General features: G+C 41.4%; 1 long non-coding RNA gene across 2 annotated transcripts; it reads right to left on the bottom strand.

Annotated features, from left to right (window-relative positions):
• Positions 1-9305: 9305 nt before the first annotated feature.
• On the bottom strand, positions 9306-16283 carry LOC144118673 (uncharacterized). Of its 2 annotated transcripts, XR_013312101.1 has the most exons (4): positions 16246-16283; positions 11859-11892; positions 10371-10433; positions 9306-9428 (listed from the first exon to the last, which is right to left on the bottom strand). It is a non-coding gene; the product is annotated as an uncharacterized LOC144118673 (long non-coding RNA). The 2 variants fall into 2 exon arrangements; XR_013312102.1 differs by lacking the exon at positions 11859-11892.
• Positions 16284-19752: the final 3469 nt, after the last annotated feature.

Here is a 19752-nt window from a genome sequence, read left to right as displayed (position 1 = left end):
TTTAAGAATAGTTTGCTTCATCTCCAAACACTATGTTTTGTTTCTGGCTCCAGGCTGGAGAGTGAACGCTTATATTTAACGAATTTTTTTCCTAGACTCGTTCTGTTGTTGTTAGCCTCGCCTTGGAAGCTTTTTATTTCTGGTACAGTAAGAAAGGTATCGCCGCTCTCTCTGATGACACATTCTAATTTCTAATTTTGAAAGCAGTGCTCAAAAATTTTGCTTAGCCCGAACGAAGTGACCTCTCTATAGCTGAAAGGATCTTGTGCTCTTCTTTTATGCCATCTTAAATGTTTTTTGAGAGAAACGCAACTTTACCCGGACCTCGCAAAGATGTGCACAATTTATGTCATCTTTTCAAGCTCCTGTGCATCCGACGCGATTCCGTACATTGCACTGAGCTCTTGACCGTCCGTCCAGAAGGAAATATTTTTTGACATTTCACATGGCTAAGATTCTATTTCGTTTTCTTAATACACAAATTCAGAGAATATAACGGAGGTGTACATTTGTGTGAAGCAACGGCTAAGGTGGCGGCATGCTTCACAGTAAAGGGTTGGAAATGGCTTTACATTAGACACTGCTCTAAAGCTGGTAAACTTCATGAAACATTTTTTTAAGGAACGTAGGACAACTTTATTTGGGTGAAAAAAGGCGAACACTGTGTTCGTTGATTGCTAACGGGTGCTTCAATGCCGCACGAATGTGCACGTTATAAAGGTGTGTCCGTAATGCAAGTCTGGCGTGTTTTTTTCTCGCTTTAATTGCTTCGTTTTTATACAACAGTTCATGTTCTCTTTAATACAGAAAAAAAATATGTCCGCCACAATATGTATTAGGATATCAAGAAAATGCAACTAGGAATAGAGAAACTTCTGCCTTTGGCTTTCAGAAAATTCCCAAGTGAAACTGAAACCTGTGGTTTCGGTTAAGACCAATGTAAAAGCAACTGACTTTAGGGATGTTGGATGTTAAGGTGCAACTTTAACCAGCACGATATTCAACTTTAATTGTGAAAATATACGTTTTATTTAAATAGTATACTTGGAATAATCTAAGGTGTATTCATACAATTAACCTCTTTTATATGTTATAAATCAACTTATGGTGACAAATACACATTTGTAGTTAACATAATCAATGGTTCGACGAAAGTTGCCTCACGCTCCCTCTATTGCTTTTGCTGCGGCTCTATGTCGGCCATTGCCATCCATGCATGCGCCCTCACCCACACCAACCGCATGCCCAGCAATGCCATCCAGTGCGCTGCGCGCGCAGAAGCTGCCCTCCCGAAGTAGTTGGGCTCGTCAGGCATGAGATGGCGCTGCTGCGCGCAATTTCAAGAGCTACGAGACGCTTCATTTAGGTCACGGTCGCCACTACAGATTTTGCTACTGTAGCTAAAGTGTGGCATGAAGAGAAATCCTGTATTTCTTATATAAATTGCTGGATTGGGCAGCAGAGACTGATATCACGAAGTGAAGGACAAATTGACAAAGTCTTCGTGGACGCACGTTCATGCGATAAACAAAACAAACACGTTATTTCAGCAATTATGAGGAAGAGTATATATGATGTAAAAAAAAATATTTTTCGGAGTTTCAAGATGACAGTGAGAGACCTGTAGTTAAAATAACACTATTGTAAGTGTGCATGCACTCAATTCCACACTTCATCTGCCTTGTGTCTGGCTACACATACATCCACACATCATAGCAGCGTAATTATAGTACTTGGTCTACTCTATTTTATGCACAATTCTCGCAATTTTGAGCGTAGTAAATGATGTTCGCTTTGAAATGATACCGGACAGCTCAAGAGGGACTCTTTCAACAAAAACTTATTGTATAGCGCTGATAAATCCCAACGGCCGTCATAAAATTTACGATACAAATATAAACCTTATAAAAATCATCTCAGGGCCGTTTATGCATGCTGCAGAAGGTAGATATGCAGCGCCGAGGATCAGTTTCGTTTCATAAATGTCTGTTTAGTTGCTGGGTAATGAATGGAAAGAAAGGTGGGCTGTTCCGTCCTTGGGCACCTATAAAGTATAAAGGAATGACTTAGACAATTTGTTTATGTTAAGTGAACATTTCTGATTGTCATGCTCCACGAGCTTACAAAGTGCAGAATTAAGTCCTAAAAACAGATTGAGTCATCTTCACTAAACATCAGTACAGTTTCTACGCTTAATACTTTTAAGTTGTATCCAGCAAAATTAGCGTTTATCCAGTGCTCGCTCCTTTCATGAATTTTGTCGTAATAGAGGGTGTAACTTATGAAAAAATATCGTTATTCTAGATTGTCTTAACCAAGACATTTAAACTGCTGCGCATCAACCGGAGAACAGAGCTGTTAATAACTGCGGGACGAACAAATCATGTTTGCACCGCTGTAGCCTTGAAAGGCAAGCAATGCACTCGAATAAAACATCCTGTCGTATAAAAATAAGGGCATCAGGCTATGTTAAAGGCAAAGAATTTAAATGTTCGCCAATGTACATAAACACACTGAACGCACAATACACAGAGTGGACGCTCTTCAGCAGCAATGAATCTGCGATATTTTGCGCAAACACTCTCATCTAGGAGGAATTTTAAAGTATTTTACGAACAAACCCAAGCTGCTTGAAACATTCTTGATACCCCGTATCCGAAGCGAAATATAAAAAATTCGGGTTTCTTCTCCGAAAGATGGTGTTCACTGCCACCAGCAATCCCTACCAGCACATCGTAACCACTCGACATCGACATCATCTGTGTGCTCAGCTGCGGGGCGCGTTCACTTTCTTTTCAGTTTCGCAAAGTCGACAGCAAGCCCCTCAAGCATGTTCATAAACAAATGGCAGAGGTCGTGACTCGCCTTAATCACGTAATGCCATTGACGCATATTAACATTCTTGTATCTCACAGGTGACAGTCGTACGTCTCTGCCGAAGCATTAGCATTCGATAATAGCAGCATTAAGTGGCGGCTAAAATTAGATTGAAAAATACACTGTTCGGATATAGAAATCGCAAAGCAACTCATAGATTAAAGTGGCGTAAGAAAAACACCTAACATGCGAAAATATCTAGCGCTGTATCCACAAAGAATGCATAAGTTGAAGGGAGATTTACTTGGGCTAGGCGATAGAATGCATTCTTGCTCCTTTTGATGCTTCTGCTGTTTGAATTATTCAAGATGTGGACTGTAATATTGAGCATACCAGTGTTGGCAGCTATGAAAACTAATGTGCTTGGGAAGAGCGCGGATTTATTGATGCTGTGAAGAGTTTATTTCATTACTTTATAGACTGGACCAACTGACTCTGAAAGGGACAGAAATAAGTACCTGAAATAAAGATAAGGCCTAAAATCGCAACGAAGATATATTATTCCTGCGAATAGGATGAACTCCACTGCAGAACTCTCAGAGTGGTTTTCTAAGAGCAGTTATTATTTTTCTCTTCCAATTAAAAATTAGACAGGAAGAGTTTCTCCCAGTATTGCGTTATTTTACCCTGCCGCTGCCCAATTATGAAGTGGAAGAATGACAGGAGACATAAAAAGACCATCTCTTCAAAGTCAGCTTAACATCTGTTCAGTCCGACTGTGCTGACTTAGACCACCAAAATACAGTGTTCTGTGATTTTACTTTGTTTATTGTCGATTAGCTTTTATTGATCTGGTCATCATGTCTGGCTTTCGGTGCGTAGGCATGCACCATTAAGAGCTTGTATCTCTTATTAGCATAATTACGATAGCTTCCAAATTATCGTTAATACTATAGAACTCCTCTATGTTCCAAGCCATATCCTGTTTGATGAGGAATCCCACAAATAGTTCTTGTTTGTCTTCTAATCAATGATAGCACAGTATATGCGAGCCCCTTAGTACTGCATACGTTTCATCTGTCCTAATTGACCGTACTAAGCCCTATGGCAGCCAATTTAATGCCCTCTAGTTCCTCGAAGAAAACATTTAGGCTATCCTTACTGGATAACGTTCCAGCGTTAAACGTGTCCAGGTTCAGTTTCCAATGGCGGCTGGTCCGCAGCAAGAGATTCTTAGCACCTTCCGGTGCGTCGACGGTATGACCACCGTCTTGGCCAATTGGGCCTCAGCTGCTGGGAACTTAGGGCCGGCGCTGAATACGCGTGCTAACGCCTTAGTTTCAGGACTCCGGGAATGGAACGGCGGGCACCAAGGTCTTTGCCACCCGTAATGGCACCAGTCCCAGTTTGGTGACCCGGCGGGGCGGTTAATCGGTCGCCTCGAAGTCTGGCAGGACGTGGCCGGCAAGAGCACAAAAAAGCTGTCCGTCCTCCATGCATCTGCTCCGTTATCCATTTCTTACGCTCGGCGCGCTGTGGTTGTTTCCACGCCCCATGCGGGCGTCGTCAACTTCATCGTTGACAGCGCTGGTTGACAGAGTATGTCGGTAGTTTCTTAAACTAGTTTTTAAAAAACTGGAATAATTGCATTTGCAATCGTGACCAGTTGATTACTAATCCCACCTCGACCGCCAGCTCTCAACTTTTGGAAGGCGATCGTCTTGGGTTTGTAGTTTGAACCAGACCTAATTTATAGTTAACGGTAACCTTTCTATGATAGCTGTAATGTTTTATTTGTAGTTGAGCTGATGTGAATAAATGGTCGGAAATCAATGATTGCTTTAATTCCCAAGACTAGGAATTATGTAGGATGATGGCTACATTTACTATGCCTCCGGAAGCATCAAAAAGCACTTCCCTTTCACAACAGTATTATATTTTTTGATGCAGACACAAAAAAAGAACACTATGTCATACAAGACCCAAACGCAAAACAATTGCACGTAAAAAAAGTTCTTGATGGTTTCGACAACTTAAAGGTATTTAGCGTAGAAAAAATACTGATATTTAGTGAAGATGACTCAATCAGTTTTTAGGACTTATTTCTGCACTTTGTAAGCTTGTGTAGCATGGCAACCAGAAAAATTCACTTAGCGTGACTAACTTGTCTAAGTCATTCCTTTCTACTTTATAGGTGGCCCAGGACTAACCAGTCCACCTTTCTTTCCATTAATTACCCAGCAACTAAAAAGACATTGCTGGAACTAAAATGATTCTCGACGCTCAATATCTGCATTCTGCAGCATGCATAAACAGCCCTCAGATGATTTTTATAAGGTTTTTATTTTTATCATAAATTCTGTCACTGCCGTTGGGATTTTTCAGCGCATTACAACAAGTTTTGGTTAAAAGAGTCCCTCTTGAGCTGTCCAATATCATTTCAACGCGAACAACATTTACCTGCCTCAAAATTGCGAGAATTGTGTATATAATAATGTACACCAATTACTATGAGTACGCTGCTATGAAGTGTGGATGTATGTGTAGCTAGACACAAGGCAGAGGAAGAAGGCTGGAATTGAGTGCATGCACGCTTACAATAGTGTTATTTTAACTACAGCTCTCTCACTGTCATCTTGAAACTCCGAAAAATATTTTTTTACATCATATATACTCTTCCTCATAATTGCTGAAATAACGTGTTTGTTTTGTTTATCGCATGAACGTGCGTCCACGAAGACTTGGTCAATTTGTCCTTCAATTCGTGATATCAGTCTCTGCTGCCCAATCTAGCAATTTATATAAGAAATACCGAATGTCTCTTCCAGCCACAGTTTCACGAGAGCAGCAAAAGCTGTAATGGCGACCGTGCCTTAAAAGAAGCGTATAGTCGCGCTTGGAATTACGCGCAGCAGCGCCATCTCATGCCTGACGAGCCCAACTACTTCGGGGAGGGCAGCTTCTACGCGCGCTGCGCACTGGATGGCATTGCTAGGCATGCGGATGGTGAGGGTGAGCGCACGTGCATGGATTGCAATGGCCGACATAGAGCCGCAGCAAAAGCGGTTGAGGGAGCGTGAGGCATCAGCAGCAACCGCGTCCCTCGCGCGCCGCCGCTTTAAATTGTGAGAGGACCGTCGTCTGCTTTGGAACTTGGCGCTGTGTGCGCTTTTGAAAAAGTGTTCCAACTATGGGTGGTGCAGTTTGAGAAAGCTCCGCCACGAGTGGTTGCAAGGCATCGAAGTGCTGCAAGCAGCAAGGGGAAGCTGCTTTGCAGGCTATGGCTAATCCCGGGTATCTAACCGTCGGCGATGCCCAGCGTGACGCTTGGAGTACAGCTGATACCAGAGAAGAGCGTATTCCTTAACCGCACAGCGTGTTTTCGGCGCGATGACGTGCGTATCGGGCGTGCTTGCTTGCCGTAAAATCCAATGCGCGAAGCCAAACGAGAGAACACTGCAAAAGAGAAAACTGCTCTACGGGTCGAGATTGTCATACCTGTTTACTTGTTAGTGCCTAGTAACAAGCGAGTTGTTATGCTAATTTCAGATGCATCAAATCACATTGCAAAAACAGTTTTGCATACTGGCTTTTTATTTATGGATAATGAACGCAATCGTCGGCGAAAACCTCAATAGATCAGGAAATGCGATCACCATTATTGCGATCATTGTGTATATTAGCAATAAAAAAGTGCCCCTTATGGTATTTTGTGGTCCACCGCATGTTAAAACACATGCACACGAAATATAACCATCGGCTGCTAAGAACAGAGCGCTGTTAGTGAGGAATCACTAAATCAATGATGTGATGCGGGGGTGAACGGATAAGGGACTTGTTTCAGACGGAGCAGTCATGGGCCAATTTGCCACAGGTTCATGAAAAATTTAAGAAATTCCCGATCTAGTCCCTATCTAGGGTATAGAGAGGATGATCAGCAGATATTAAAAGAAAAAGAAAGGGCTTCGCGTATAGAGTGTAGGCGAAAATCTTGTCGTCCGGAACGAAGAAAATCCAGGTCCAGTTGATGAAGGTTATAAAGGTTGAAAATAAGATATGTGCCCTAATGATTAGCAAATAATGCTAATAATCCAATAGCGCTGCAAATAAGGACAGAACGAGCGTTACATTATCTGAAAAGCGTATCCGTGTTACATTGCCCACCAGCGGCAGGGCGCTCTCCGGCAGGAATTGTGTACAAACCATGGCCGAGTCAGTGCTGACTTTAGGTCCGTGATTTAAAAAAAAAATTAAAATATTTTCATCACTACCACAACTGAAGGAAATCTTCAATCTTGGAATATATTTCACCAGTTCAGTTAAGCATATTACTGTAGGATGCATCGGGAAAAATGTGCGAGTGCGCATTTTGTGTATTACAACAGCAGCGGCGTCTATAAACACTGCAACGACTTGATAAGACCATTCGTCAACGGAAGCCTCCTTGATGGCTTTTGGTTATGGTGTTCGGCTGCTGACCCTCAAGACGTTGTTTCGATACCGGCCATGGTGGTTGCATTTTGATGGATACAAAATTGTAGAGGCCCGCGTACTGTACGCTGGCAAGGCGAACTTAAAGAAACCTATGTGGTAGAAATTATCCGGAACCTTCGGCTACGGCGTCCCTCTTAGCCTGAGTCGATTTTGGACAGTAACACCGGAAAAAAAACCAGGATATTCGTAATCAGGGATGACATTACTGCTTCTATCAGCAAATGATAAAGCTTTCCCATAAGGAGCCTTCATACCTGACCAAAATTTGAAACATTTCCAGAAAGAAGGATCGAAAGAGCGTCGTATTATAGAATCACGTTCCGGCGCGTTGAAACAGACGTGCATAATTTCGAAAGGCCTACGTAGAACTCAAGGATTAGGAACGGGTTGTTGACTTGCTTCCGTTTGCGGAACAGCTTTTTTCTTTCTGAAGAGCTTCTGGAAAGATAATGTGATAAAAGACGCGGTTTTCTACTCGAATTGATATAGAAGAGGAGAATTATGCTCACTAATTTCAATTACTTCTTATTAAAACTCATTATTCATTGACTCTAGGGTCAATGAAATCATGCATACATGTATTGAGGTAATTTCACGTTATTAGTTAATTGCAGTACTGTTACCGAATCTGTACTCTCCAATTCTTTTTATTGTGGGATTTGAACATGGTGTGCAGTTATTTGACATCGTAACGTGAATAAAGGAGTGGTCTCTTGGCCTAGGCTGTGTTTCATGGAGTGTACGAGATGGGGGAGGATATATCTAGTACAATTAAAATAGCTGAATTGGAACCAGTTCTTCTAGGTTGAAATATAAGATAAATAACAGTTTCTTTTGACGAACAGACTTTTAAAATACACATTTTTCTGACGCGCATTTGGCGAGTGGTGTACGTTAAGAGAAGGCATTTAGCAGCAATTGAAGATGCCGAGCTAGATCAGGGGTACTTGGGAGCATCAACATTAAATGAACACTTCAGTCAATTAATATTCTTGAAAATTTAGAAACCTAGAGAGTTTCTACCTCAAAGCGGGCAGGGTGTCGTGTTCTTAAGAAATAATTATGAACCTATTGGGGCTTTTGTAGCTAATCAGGACGGAATAAACATTTAATAGCTCACTCATTTGGAAACCTCAGTGGCGCGAAAGCGAAATCTCGGCCGATTAGAATCTATTCTATATTCAAAATTAACATCTGTGGTTCAAGTTAGCCAGAAAAGTATAAATTTTGTATCTCAATTTTAAGAGACTAACAGTATTACTTATTTGAAAAGAGGATATCTAACTTTGCAGTGATTACAGAGTCGTTCCCTTACACGTAATATTTTCATACCGTTGCGGGATCAGCAGATTTCTCATCATAGTGGAAAGATGAGCTGCAAAAAAGGGACAATCGCATGAAAGAGGACGGGACAAGCGCCCCTTCTTTTCCCGATGAATAAACTTACCCGAGAACTCATCGTGATGAACATTTCTCCTGATGTTATATCAGTACAACGAGCCTGTGATGTCTGAGAGAGCAGCGTAACAAAGAGCGAAGCCGAATATCTTTCAATGTGTCGAACAGCGGGTGTTGTCTTCTTCGTTTTCACTCTATGTTACCAGCGATACATTTATCGTAATGAATAAGACAAGGAAACCTGATTTGAGAACGCTGCACTACTTTCCATACGATAAACGCCGCCTATAACGACGGTTTCCATCCAGTTTATATAGATTGCGGTTAGTATCTGCTGCCATCCGATCTAAGCGGGTGTGCGAGCGTCGTTTCCATCATGATACCATTCTGTTTGAATTTGGCCGCCACCATTGGCACTTTACATACATTTTTTTTTTAAAAATCGCAAAGCAATTGTTGCAGATTGCGAAATGTTCAGCTTAGTAGTGGCATTTGAAGAAAGTTATTGACAAAAAAGGCAATGTTTTACATTTAAGACTGTTCTTTTGTTTGTATGTTATGAAATGAGCAAATGCGGATGTCGTTCACTGCCCGTGTTTATTCAGCAACAGGTGAACTTCATTCCTTGCTAGCCATGCCTTCTGCCCTCCCCTTGTTCATCTCATCCATAATGTATAGAGGAATCGCCTCAGCTCCATTGGGTGCCATAGACAGCAGCGCTGAAAACAAAATATCAGAGAATTGTGTTAGGAAGTTTGAATTGAAGTGTTTTAAACATTGCTGCTCTAATCTAGCCGTTCATAGCTGCGCAGTTGCGTCATAATTTTCATGACACTGTTTATATAAGAGCAACCGCGTGTATTTACAAATATCCGCGATGAAAATTTGACTTAGTGGGGAACAATTTTACATAGCAACATTTTCATAACGCAGTTGCTTCCAATAAATTTGATTTTGAACCTATCAGTATATCCTGTCTGGAAGGCCATCAAATAAACTGTCGAAAGTTGAAACTAAAGACAGCACCCTGATTAGTCCTTTGAACATACTAATTAAGGCCATTCTCAACAATTTCAACTTTCAACAGTTTACTAGAAAGTCTTGTAATCCAGATATGCTATTTGGTTGATAATCGACTTTATTGAAAGCATTTTCGTGCTGAAAATGTTCCTTTTCAGTTTCGTTGCTAGGAAGATCTGCACTCAAGCTTGTTGGTTAGTTGAATGCAAGCGTAGTTCACTGCTTCGCCGATATATAAAAGGGATATATAAGCAGCAGTGCGCTTTCTGGAAAATAAATTTAGTTAATGATTTCCCGTGTGAAGTTTTTTCACAGTGATAGGCTTGGGGAATATGATTAAGTTTACCAGAGCAGTTAAAGTCTTTTTCTTCCATTACTGTGGCACTTAAGATTGTTTGCTGACAGAATGAAGAGAGACGGGTGGGAAAGGGGAGGAAACTCCTCCAACATTGAACACTGCTTAGATGGTGCGGCGTTTCCGCCAAAGGGAGCAAATATAACTACGGCGGCAGCGGGGACTGATAATTTGAGAATGTTTCAGTGTTCTATTTGCCGCGGTTACCAGATCGTGTTCCCCCTATTTTGGCGAAAATGATAGTAAAACGTATTGCACATTTAAAATTGTAATTTCGTAAACATACCCAGCATGGCAGCCACCAAAGACAGCAGACGGACTGCGAAGGTGTTGGACATATTGGCTTGGCCTGCAAAATAATAATTTGCCTCTAGCTTAAAGTGCAGAAGAAATAATATACTCTTCTACACTCGTTCGCGACGATGATGGCGAAATAGTGCGTGTTTTGTAGCATTTTATGAAGCCTCTTCTTTAGGAATAGTTGCTTCAGGGTCCATTTGACATTGGTTCTGGGTTTACATCTACTCTGAGCTTTCTGATGTAGTGACATGAAAGGCAAAGTTTCGAAAGTTTCAACATGTGCGACTGCGATTTGTTCGCTTTTGTTAAGTAATGGGAATGTCATTTGCAAGCCATTCCCATTACACATATAATGGCAGGGATATAAATCAAATGAACGAACATATAATAAATCGTACTCCACACATCTCATTTTTCAGCATCTGCGCTACTCACAGGCTGCATAAAGTCTGAATGAAAAGGATGCGCACCAGGATAGAGGCTGAGATAACAGGAACAGAAAAGGTTACTATTCAAGAATACTATACTAGGCGCAGTAGCATGTACGGTTTTCAATCAAATCCACAAAAAAACAAGCGAATTGCCTTAAATAGTGGTGAGTTTTATTGGAAGAAATGTTATAGTTATGACTGCAAGGACACTGCTTAACACTGTGCCAGAAAAACAGCATATTAAGCAATCCATGAGGGAAATCAATGACCGCGATCGCCATGCAGGAAGTTATAGTTTTCAAAAAATTGTTTTTCGGCAGGGTGTGGCACTGCCTTTTTGATGGAACCTGCAGCCGTGGCTCAATGGTAAGGCGCTGAGCCGCTGGGCCCAGCCGACCGTCGTAAATCGAGCGCAATAGGCACTGCTGCATCTGAGGGCATATTTTGGAACAGGTGTTGGTAATGGGCTTACATACGGATAGTTTTGCTATTTTAATCGCGGACGGAGGACTATAGGAGCAGTATCGGTAAAAATTGAGATTTTACTTATTTACAAAAAAAATCGACATCGCGTTTGGAATTAATGTGAAAAATATTTATTATCCTCGCGGTCAGGTCTTTCCTGCGGGCAGCTATGAATCCCAGGCGTAGGCGGGAGTTTCTTTTTTAATTTTCTGTCAAGCTTGAAGCGTATCAAATACAACAATTACCAAAATACAGGTGTTAAGAACTTCCCGGCGGTGAGATTTTCCTGACCACGATTTGGGTGTCAGCACACAGTGCACTGATCTGTCGGCACGTCGCTGTAAGCTTGTTTTCTTAGAGGTCACATTTTCCGTTAGCCAGATTTACCAAATCCAGCTTTGAAAGTAGCAACGACCTTTACACGTCAGGGTTGCTCTGTGAAACCGAATTACGCGACATTCTTAGCGCAGCCCCAACATTCATCTCAAATATGAGAAATGTAAGAAATAAACCTCCGAATTCATAAACTACAGAATGTGCAGTGTATGTGCAGTGGACGGTGGCATAGTTTTACTCACCACTCCTTAGTCTGCAGGTAGGAAGTCACAGCAGCTGTGTAAATTGTACCCGTTATGAAACAAATGCCAGTGGTGTATTGCATATATGTTGCTCGAAAAACACAGCGGAGCAATTTTTGATCGTGCATGGAGCAAAACAACTAGCAAAGAAAAAGTACAACACAAGCTGTTTGGTCTTTTCATAGATGTCTGTAAAGATGGAAGACAGAAATGCCGAACAAATCCTGTTTTTCGGAAACTTCGAAAACATCACATCACTGAGATACTTTACAGGAGACATAGGTGAAAGATATGTTAACTGCAGTGATATGAAATGCTATAAACGACGTGTCGGACGCCATGTGAAATGGAGTTCGTCATGTCGTGGCAGGTTCCTTGTAGTGATGGACACATTTTTCGTGGACGAAAACACGTTGTGCCTTTGGCGATCTGTCAATATCGCGACTAGAAAAGAGAACAAGGCTATGCCAGTCACTTCAGCGAAATTCCTCGCGCTCTTCTCATCTGCCAGAGTATTATCGGTGGCATTTTTCATTCGCTATAGCAATAAAGCCGCATGACGCGATACATTCAAATTCCAGACCCAGCGTATGTGCGCAAGACTTGATGATTAGTTTGCGTATTCTTATCTAATTAGATGTGAGAATGGTTGTTATTTGGAAAGATTTATTTACCACATTTATTCGAATCTAGACATTAGCTCTTAAAAAACACGAGTTATGAAACAATTATGTAGGATTATATTCCAAGATTTTTGACGTTGTGTCTTTAAAATATGAATACAACGCATAAAAACAAAAAAGTAGCACACGGGTAGAGGCTGCACGAAACGCAAAAAGAGAAAAGCAATGTATCGGTTACTAACAAGAACTGATAACAAAAAGAGCACACACGACCGTTGGCTGCTTTTTTGACCTCGTTTTAGCTTCGTGTGGTGGCGTGAACACATTTCCGTTGAAGTGGAAGCTCTTCACACGTGGTTTTCCGCTGACAACATGGCAACAAAGAGACAGTGTCTTTACACTGCCGCCTTCAAGTGAAAAGTCGCGAAGGGTAACAACAGTCTCGAAATCTGTTAGCCCGTTGGAACGTGTAAATGTATGAATAGAATTTTCACCGGTGGAGGGGCAGAGAAATTATGCTCACCGACTAGCAACGAGGATGGCCTTCAGGGGCCGGAAGAAAAGCCGCCATCCAAAACTGAACTGAGAACTGGCTGTGTTCATAAAATCCCGGAGGTCAGTGTCACTTCCACTAACCAGAGAAGTGCAACAGGCCTAAAGGAGAGCGTTGGCAAGAGAGCCGGGCATTCCACCGGACCAGTGGAACACTCGAGCTAACTCCAACATGCTTTATGAAGCGCGTGTCGCTAACAGTTCGATTGCTGCAGCCTGAGATGACATCCCTCAAAACTTGGTTGCGCGCTTGCTGCGAAACTTTAGCATTTAGAGTGCGCTTAATGGCATAGAAGATTGTGAACTGTATGAAGAGGGCAGTGATAATGAGGTCAGCGATTTTCTTTTGCGTGTTTTCTCCGCTGTCGTTCTCACTTGCAAATTCCCCCGGCTTGTACTCGAGAAATTTTTTTTTCTTTTTGGCAATTAACTTTCTCTTCTGGCCTTAAAATATTGGCTGGACAAGATTCGAATCAATGTATTTCCGCAGCCTTACACTCCAAGTAAATTCCCCGCTCATAGGTGCTGTTAATCAGGAATCATCTTCGCTACAAAGCGAACCTGGATCCAAGACCAATAGAAACTCAAACGTCTTGCTTGTATTTTAGAGCGGGACTGAACGAGTCTATTTTCTAGCGGCATGCTCTGAGAACACACGCTCTTCATCGCTCCTTAGATCTTTCATTCGCTATTATCTAAGAGGCCACTCAAGGTTCGTTTCTCACTCGACTTCGATTTATCGTCTACCTACGGGCATGTTACCGAACAACTATGAAAGAAAAACGAAGCTCTTATGATGGAAATTTGTCTGTGTCGATTGTGTCAGTGAAGCTTAAGTTGTCAAGGTCACAGGATAAGGCGTCACCTCGTCTGTTTCTCTTTGAAGCTCATGCAGAGCCATGAGGGGTAGGGGTATTCACTGCTTAGGTTCACAAACATTTTTTCGAATGCCGGACTTCCGATGCCCCTATATCTCAACGCCTTTGTCGAGCTGCAGTTGTTGTAATTCGAGTATTCCACTAACTACCTGCCGACACGGATATTCCCTTGTTCTTGTTACTGTTAACAAGCGTCAGCTGGCCAATTCTTCAACCCAAAACATATCAGGCCGCAGTGGCAGCAAAGCATAAATTCCAAAATTAGTGCGCGCAAGGAAACGAAAGTTGAATATTAGTAAAGTGGATGTCTTAACAACCATCGACGAGATTTACAGTTAATTGGGCCTTTTTTGTACAGAACACGAGAGCATGTAAACCAAAGCAGGAATTGGTTGCTTTGTATCAAACCATACTTATAGGTGCCAAAAGTGAATCAAGGTATTATCAACCCTGGTGTGTTGCTGCACGTACTGGTCAATATTAATCAAGCCTGGCACTCTTTCTGTAGCGTAATTTTAATGCGATGAGTCTCTCTATTGTAGAATTTTCTTTTTTGTTGCTGACAGGGTTCAGCCTCTGCTCATGCCTGTTTCTTCGTCCTTCGATAATTTTTCAGAGACAACCAAGTTCCGGCTTTTAAAGAATAGCTTGCTTGATCTCCGAACACTGTCTTTTGTTTCTAGCTCTAGATTGGACACTGAAAGCTTATATTTCAGGCTTTTTTGCTAGACCTCTTTCTGTTCCTGTTAGCCCCACCTTGGAAGCTCTTTATTTCAGGTACAGTAAGAAAGGTATCGTAACTCGGTCTGGCGAAACATTCTAAGTTCCAAATTAGAAGGCTGTGCTCAAAAATTTTGCTTTCCCCAGACTAAGTGGCCTCTTTATTTATGAGGAGATTTCGTGCACTTCTTTTACGCAATTATGAATGTTTCTTGAGATAATCAGTATTTTACTCAAAACTCCCAAAGATGTGCACAATATATGTCATCTTGTCAAGGTCCTGTGCATCCGACGCGATTCCGGACATTGCACTGAGCTCTTGACCGTCCGTCCGGCAGCAAATCTTTTTTGACATTTCACATGCCTAAGATTCTATTTAGATTTTTAAATACATAAATTCACAGAAAATAACAATAGCCAACATTTGTGTGAACGCAACGGCTATGGCGGCGTCTTAAACCTCCTAAAACTCCCATAAAATAAGCTTCATTCTCATGGCAGGGAACAAAAATTCATAGCATAACATCTACAGGGTGCCAATGAAGGTTGCTGAATCGAAAGGCTATTATTTGTTTCAAGGAAACAGTAAAACATTTGTTATAAATCTACTTCTGTTACATGCTTTAAAGTTTCAATTGGCCTACGAGGACACGATTATAAATTGTGACTGACTTTAAGGAAGGCGTCTAGCCCAGAATAATTATTGCTTTTCCTTACTTGACAAAAAATATCTGTCCACAGAATATCTTTTGAGCCTAGACCCAAATACCCAAAAACCCTTATTGTTCGTCCCAAGGAATACAGCGTCGCGACACAGATAGTGGTGAAATCGGTTAGGGTAGTCTACGCAGAAGCACAAAAAAGGTAGCCTGGCGAAGCATGCATATAAATAAGAGTACAAGACCAATATAGATCGCTTTTACCAGAAAATATATGCCTTAAGCTTTCTATTTGAACGTAATTTAATGGCTCGCCATATGACTACGTGTCACTGTGAACTTTGAGAGTGGTTGTCGTAGAAGGCTCTGGAGCTGGGATTCTCATCAGTTTTATTCTATTTCCTATTTGGTTTTTCGTCATTTTTCTCTGAGCTTTTACTACTCTACATTTATTTTTGTTCATATAAACCGGTCTACATACAGGTTTCCTTGCAAGTGCCGCTGAGGCAACGATCGGATCATGTACATTGTGCATCAACCAAACATTATAGCCTTTGAGGCAATTTTGGTATCCCCTTAAGTTCATCAGATAAACTGCTAGTATTACTATTTTACTACGGAGACGAAAATGCTGTGTCTATTTGTTAGTTTCCTGTTCGAATGCATGAAGAGATTTCTTGGTTTGTTGTCTACCCTACCAAATCTAAAGCACTGTAGAAAGTAAAAATGAGCTTTTCCGAGATCAGTCGCTATGTGAGAACAAACTCGGCAATTGTAATCGCTCGTATTAGTATTAACGTTATCTTGCAGCATCGCAGCGACCCGACATTCAAAACTGGGATTGGTATGCGGTACACTTTGAAGAGTCACGAAAATAGGCATTCAGTCCACTTGTTGTGCAGTGTGGACAAAGAATTCGCGTATTACGGGGAACTCATGGCTTTCGCGTACTTACCGTTAAATGCCTCAGATTACAAAGTCAAAGATTTTCTGCTTCTGATGGTGATACAGCAGCAAATGCATCCAGATGGGGTATATATACTTGTAGCTGGGACGAAGCATCCTATACATTTGCTTCGACTGTCAGAAATTTTGACGGTAAAGCAGCGCATTCATGACAGGCAATTTAATCAGCAGCGGAGTTCCATTCGCACGCACAGCTGAAGTAACGAGAAAAAAAGCTGTTAACTCCGAGGAAGGATGAAGCGAAGAGCAGTACTGACCGGAATGTTGGAAAGTCTGTAATGAGAGCAGTGTTTGAATGACAGCCATTTTACTGCTCACCAGATTTTAATTACCACACAAAGCTGAAAAAAACAGCACAGTCTGACAATTTGGGCGTAATAGACGCTAGCTCTACACACAGACCGCAACAATATAAGAATAGTTAAGATAAGAAAATTTGAAGATCTGATTAAACAAGCCAACGCGCAGGAAACTGCGCATATGGTCTGCACTTTCTATTCATTTTTGATGGTCGCACGATTCGCACTTTTCCTTGCTCTGTCTTTCTCTTATTTATTGAGAAACACAGTAGCAAACATAAAGATTTAATATTTCCAATGTTTTTGTATAATCGGAAATTACAATTGATGTAAGAAACCTGCTGGGCTATTTATGAGTATAATATGACGCAATGATGTCCTTTTCCCCAGAGCTCTTGTTGGGACATTAATGTCCGCCTGCAGTTCGTCTTTCATTTGTGTTCTTGCATGGACGCTTTCCATTGCGTTAATTTATCATACCTTGTGAATTATTAATAAATTTGCTGCCGTTTTCTCCTGGGAGATTTCTGCGGTTGCATGTAATACTCTCTATTTTTATAAGCAATGGGTGGAGTGCAAGGTTAACATAATGTCATTAGGACTGCTCAAGTGGCAATAAGCCGTGCCTCAAATATAGAAATATTCACCATCCGGTTTCCCTTGATTTCATACTTGCACAATCCACACCTTCAGAAGATTTGAACACATATAGCTCTAGAGTTAGTCTGTCCTTTCAATCATGTGAGGTGAACGCCAGAACGGCCAACCAGGTTGCCGAGGAAGACTTATTTCACGTAAGCTTTGAAATCGGCATGCTCTGAGGAAAAATGAACACTTACCAACTCCCCCAAATTTGCTCTTTACTCGATGTCTTATATAGACATTTGCGAAAATTGGGCCTCTCATCAGCCTATACCATCCCTCGAAGGATTGTGAGACGTCATGTGAAATATGCTGAACAAAACCGCAGGACTTGAGCTGGAGACCAGCGCATGTGTGAACTTAACCTATTAGGGACAATCGCAATTTTTAAAGTACAGTTCAGTTTTGAAAGGCTTCAGGCCAACGATTGAATGTTGCTTTCCAAGTGGCTCAAGCTTTTGCCACCAGAGGTAGGGTGAAGCCCCTTAACTATGAAGGCGCGTTTCTTGTCCTGTGTGTCATATCTCCATGAAGCAAGTTCAGTATAGTTGCTTTGCACCAACTACAGCGGTAGTCGCTTGCTTACATTATTCCTGCGGCAGCGTTTATGTACATATCTTCATAGTATTAAGTATACAGCAGCGCGAAAGACCAATAGTGTATGCTTTGAAATTCCTCTCATCTTTCAATTCTTATACGCTGCGATGAAGTATATGCTGTTGTACGTTTTATAGTAGGCTTGGTCTTCCAGTGTGCACGATGCTGCCTATCTTTTCCAGGTCATAGATCTTATGGTTTTTGCAATTTCGTTCAAAGAAACTGTTTTCTTCGCACAAGGAGGCCTTAAAGCTTGATTCGCCTGTCTCTTGCTATCCTGAATCTCATGTTGATGTGGTTTTAATTGCTTTTATTAAAGATATTTTTATAAGAACTCTTGTGGTGCAGTGTAAACGGATGCGGTTATGCATTTGACACGTATTGTAAAACTGTAGGGATTCCTCCAGTTCAGTAAAGAAACCTCTAGAAGCGCGTGTTTTCTTATCGTTTCCTGAAATGTTTTCAACGCCTAGTGACCATATCTTCTTTTTAGGCAACTTTTTATCTTACCAGTCCAAACATTTTAACACACTGCTGGAATGGGTTGCCGGCTACAGGGACCGTTCCCAAAAACCGGCTTAGGAAGTGTCCACGTGTGCCTTTAATAAATTGATATAAAAACATCGAGGAGAAATTATCTGTTGTATCAATAGCGTAGGTCACCTGTTTTCGCGTAATTTGAGTACCACAAGGCGGTAGCTGTGATGTGCAAATATCTCAGCATTGAGCCAACATGTTTTGAAAAGCGGTGATCGCCTAAAGCGCACGAAACTGGACTTTTGGCAGTCAAATATTTTTTCTTTTTACTATACTGGCATGACAAGTGTCGCATTTGCAAATCAAGCGTTCAGTTGCTACTAGATTGACATCAGGACCGAATGTGGTGGCGGCTATTGTGGACACGAAAGCTCAACTTTGCAAATGTGGGTGCCTCGATAATATACCAAGAGAAGGGCTAGTTGTCATTATCTACGTCTCTCATTATTTTTTACCAAAGGAGAAAATTTCGTGCTCAGATTAGATAAACAACCGCGGTTCCCCGATAGGAAAAAAAGATTCATGAGGGCCTGTGAGAAATGTTATATCACCCTGCCCAAAATCATGGACATTGAAAAAAAAATCATACCGCGAAGCAGAAGTGCAGCCATGTAGCCGCTTGTGTTACAGGGAGGACCCACTGTACTATAAAAAGTAGCCCTCTAACTTCGAAACTATTAAAGGAATATTGGCGAAATTTCAAGTATCTGTTTTGCGTTATAAGAAGCTTTATGTGCAAAAAAACACTGTTGGCATTTTCTTTGTCCCTAATAGGTGAATTGGGCTTCCAAGATGACGTAAGGTGATCAAGAACTGGTATAAATAGGTGGCGAACAGAAACAAGTGATTTGACTAAACGAACTGAAGTCGTCTTTGCAAGGAATAGATGGGATATCTTCAATATGTCGCCCCAAACGCAGATAATTTGATCTCATAATGATGTTTGCTTTGTAGACCAGGGCTGAGTCTCCACTCGTGGCGTTTGTCACTTTGACCAGATTCAAGGTACTATAAGCAACGATGTTTATCGTGGCATTCTTGTAAAGAGTATGCTTCTATATTCACGCAAAAATCTGTGTTTTGTATGTGCGTATGGAACGAATTAAGTTCCGCGGTACCGTTCTAGGCTTGTGAAAAAATGAAGGGAAAAAGTGGACTGCGGGTTCTTATGGAATGGCGAGGCATGGCTGATAATATCATTTCAATTGAACATCTTTGCATGAGCATCGCATGTGGTCAGAGACAACAGAAATAATTTTCGGCACACAGAAATTCAAACAAATGCTGCTAAATTGGGCACACATATTGTAGAACGTTTTTTGAAAGCTTCCTGAATACCATGATTTGTCTGTGCGATATTCTTTAATTTTTTACTCGATTCCTTTAATAACGAATCTTATAATAGTCAATACCTTCACGGA

Source organism: Amblyomma americanum, chromosome 2 (genome assembly GCF_052857255.1).
Source record: "Amblyomma americanum isolate KBUSLIRL-KWMA chromosome 2, ASM5285725v1, whole genome shotgun sequence".
Taxonomy (NCBI): Eukaryota; Metazoa; Arthropoda; class Arachnida; order Ixodida; family Ixodidae; genus Amblyomma; species Amblyomma americanum.
The sequence above is the reverse complement of the archived record's forward strand: the minus strand, read 5'-3'. Positions and strand labels throughout refer to the sequence as shown.